A 4,304-nucleotide genomic window follows, 5' to 3' on the forward strand; every position below is an offset into this window, starting at 1 on the left:
CTGGAGCACTAGTCGTCTCTGTTATGTCACTGTCCGTTTTCTGTCAATGTCATTAATGTTGTCTATGTGTGTGTAAGCAGCCCACTCTCTTTTACCTGCAACCAAATCTACCCTCGGGTACAAATAAAGTTACCTTACCTTACCTTACCTTACAGGTTTGGAGAGCTTCAGCCTCTGTCTGCACAAATAAAGTCACAAATTATAAGTTATTAGCTGCTGACAATAGACTGGTCTAAACCCTGGTTCCGTTGGACCTCAGTGCAGCTTTGACACTATCGGCCACAACATTTTACTGCAGAGGATAAAATGTGATGTAGGTGTCAGAAGGACAGCCCTCAGCTGGTTTAACCTGTTCACAATTACCATACTTCAAAAGTTCTATTACATAATCACTTTTATTTTCGTTGTCAATACCAGCAAGTTATACATTTTAAATAATATTTTCTCAACAAAACTAATATGTCATTGATTGATTGAATAATACGCCCCAAGAAGCAATTACCAATAGTTTGTCATAAAGTCTTAACTTATCAAAATGTCTTACCTGTTTTACTAATTATGACGGCCTCATCGACGTTCAATCCTTCAGTAAGTGGACACGTTCTGTCCGTAATAATCCACAGAAAAACAATATCCACTTGTATTTTTCCTGAAGTGATCCGATTTCGTGATATTGTCAGGTAAACCTCTGTATCTACCTGCGTTGCACCAATGAAATTTCCCCATGTGGGACAATAAAGGAATATCTTATCTTATCTTATCTTAAACTAAGTTTTTTTCTGGGAAAATATTCAGGACGAACGCTTGTCCGGCGCATTTCTCCGTCCATAACAAATGACTTGTTTGAGTTATGAGATGGTGTTTTGCATTAATCTTTTCTTCAGACTACAGAATGAGACCATCCACCAATTTTTCTGTCTGCGGGTTTGTTTTTTACAGAAACAAACCCGATAAATTGATTTGATTTGATTTGACAGCGTCCGGGGGAAAAATGCACCGCTTCTGACGCACACGGCCTTCTTTGTTTACATCCACATAGCTTGTGCTTAAGATGATGTAGAACACTTTGATTGACATATTATTCTAGCCAATGAGCCAAGCTTTCAAAAGGTGGGTGGGTTTTAGGGCTTACTCACACAGAATCGTCTCTATTCACATGCGTAAAGACAGTCAAGAGCCAGATTTTTCAGATCACGTCTTCTGATTTTGTTAGCTTTTTGGACGCGCATTTTGTTAGATATATGTATTATTATACCAATACAAAAATTCTGTAAAAATATTATTAATTTAAAAAAAAAAATGTTCATCTCTATATGGGAAATTCATGGGTAAACTCATATTTACACATTTTCACATACATTGTTTTTAGCAGTTATAATAGGTATTAGCGGTCTACAAAACCTCAAAATGTATGTTTTATTATCATAGAGGAGCTAAAATTGTAATAAAACAGTTTGGCACAAACTGTATTTGGAACTTGTTGTCAACAAGATAAACTGCATGTACAGTCAACAGCGTAGACATACTTGACCCTGAGGTCATTTTACAAGGCCCTAAAGGTCTACGAGACTCTTTTTCTGAGCAGATGTCAGTGTAGCCTCCAGTTCTACTGTAAGAAATCTTTGAGTCTATTTGACCAGGAACTCTCATTCAAAGTGCATATAAATCAAGCCTGTGAAACAGCCTATTTCCATCTGCAAAATATAGCAAGAATCAGAAGAATCTTGCCTAAAAGTGATGCTGAAGAACGTATCCATGCATTTGTAACATCTAGATTAGACAACATGTCCTAAAAACTTCATAAAAGTGGTTCAAAATGCAGCAGCAAGATTAGTAACAAGAACTAAAAGAAGAGAGCACATTACACCGGTTCTCAAGTCTCTTCACTGCCTCTTGTTTTAGTTTAATTCTAGAATCAAATTTAAAATCCTCCTGATTTACAAAGCCATAAATGACATGGCCCCATCCTACCTCAAAGATGCTATAGTACCTTATCATCCAAACAGAGCACTTTGCTCTCATAATGCTGGAACACTTCCCTTTGAAATAGCTTATGGCCAGGCCAGTTAGGAACAAAAATACAGTTAATAAAAACCTACAGTTTCCCAGCTACGCTGCCCTAGGAGGACAACTATGCTGGGGAAGTATGTCTGCTTGAGCACGATCCTCTGCTTCAGATTAACAGTAATTAATTTTTAATTTTACTTACAATCTCTTCATTGCTTTTCCTTCTTCTTCTTCTACTTCCCCGCCGGGAGTGGAACAGGCACATCTATGACCTGTGGATCCGGATGTTCCTCAACTGCCTGGAGAAGCGGTCTCTACTCAATATGAACAGTTCTTCATCTGCCTCAAAGAACTGATTCTCCTCTTGAGTGGGTCAAGCTCTACTGTCTATCTCGCATCCACCTGACCATCCGAGGGAGTCGGATCTCTCCTTCACTATGGAAATTCTTGAGGTTTCTACTTTTACCAAAATACGTTTGTTTGTTTTTCTTGGCTGAGAAGGAGGTTCTAAGGATAGGGGAGCTTGGGACATTTGTTTAAGGACACGGGATGCTGGGACATTGCCAAAATGTTCTATTTTGATCTTATCTGACCACATGACTTTCTCCCTTGAGTCCTCTGGATCACCCAGATGGTCTTTGACAAACTTCAGATGGGCCTGGTCAAGTGCTAACTTAAGCAGAGGAATCTTCTGTGCAATGCATGAGTTTAAACCATGACGACGTAGTGCATTACCTTTGAATCTGTGGTCCCTGCTCTCTTTAGGTCATTGACCAGCTCCTCCTGTAGTTCTGGGTTGATTTCTCACCTTTCTTGTCATCATTGATACCGCACGAGCTGAGATCTTGCATGGAGCCCCAGTCCGAGGGACACTGACTCATCTTTAGCCTCTTCCATTTTCTAACAATTGCTCCTACAGTTTATCTTTTTTCACCAAGCTGCTTGTCAATTGCTGTAGCCCTTTCCAGCCTTATGGAGGTCTACAATTTTGTTTCTGGTGTCTTTTGACAGCTCTTTGGTCTTGCCCATGGCAGTAGTTGGAGTCTGACTGATTTGGGGGGTAGACAGATGTCTTTATGCAGCTAAGGCCGCAGTTATTTTATTACTTGGTTTACGGATTTTTAAATGAAATATATTGAACAGGCAGGCGAAATATGAATATAAATATAATTTCAATTTCAAAAGATTTTCTCTTCCTTGTTCCCCCAAAACGCACCACAGGAGGAGGGGGGGGTTTAAAATGTGTATTTGCGATATAAAGGAGTTAGCGCTGCGCCTAGCAGACAAGAAAACGGACGCGCAAGTCTTCTCATGCTCTCCCGGGGCTGCGCGCAGGGACAGACCCGCTCCGTCCCAGACTCACGTAAGAGTTTGACGAAAAATTTCTTCATGCGCTCTTATCTTTTGACTTAATACCGCTTTTTAGATTTCATTTAATGCTATTTTGTGTCGTCGGCAGTACTTTATACATTTTTTTTATACTAATAATTTATTTTATTTATGTTGTAGAAATCAATAATCTAAGTGCGGCGGATCCGTAAACCAAGTAATAAAATAACTGTGGCCTAACGAGCTCAAACAGCTGCTACTAATTTAGATCAGTAGGTGAAGCAGGGTGTTGAAATTCTTACTTTCCTCACTTTAAGTCAGTAGTGAAAATAAAAATTATATGGGAGAATAAAATGTTTAAAACTGTATGCAGTTTGACATAAAAATCCTATTCTAGCACCCCGATCAGAAAAGTCAATGATAACATTAGCTCTGATGCTAGCGCGCCACTTTAGCTGTCACTGCCTTGGCCGCAACGGTTTTCAGACCAAACCGAGTCTGTATAGGTCGCCGGCTCAAGGTAGTGCCTACCTTGAGCCGGCGACCTATACAGACTCGCTCAGACATGCTGAGGTTCAAGGTTCAATTTATGATTCATGGGCTGTTAGTGTAGCAAAGATTATTTTTTGAAAATAAAAAAGGGCAGGCGATTACCAGGACGTTCCGCCCAGTGGGGAGGGCTTATACAGCCCAGAATAGGATAAATATCTCAGTTCTCAGACAGGGTCCTCAGAGAAAGACATTTGGATGAAAGTCGAAATGTCTTGTTTTTCATAATCAGTGTCCAGATGACCACAACTGAATCTTTTTCTATGATGGAAAAATAATGAATAAGGATTACACTGATGTGTCAATAGTACGTTTTTATTTTATTCACAGTGTTATTTAAACAATTAAATAAAATAAAACATGTTCACATTATAGATTAGTCCTTCATTTAAATAATCAGTTTAAAAATCTACTGCATT

Source organism: Eucyclogobius newberryi, unplaced genomic scaffold (genome assembly GCF_026437365.1).
Source record: "Eucyclogobius newberryi isolate DKJ021-1_F unplaced genomic scaffold, fEucNew1.0.hap1 SCAF_6, whole genome shotgun sequence".
Taxonomy (NCBI): Eukaryota; Metazoa; Chordata; class Actinopteri; order Gobiiformes; family Gobiidae; genus Eucyclogobius; species Eucyclogobius newberryi.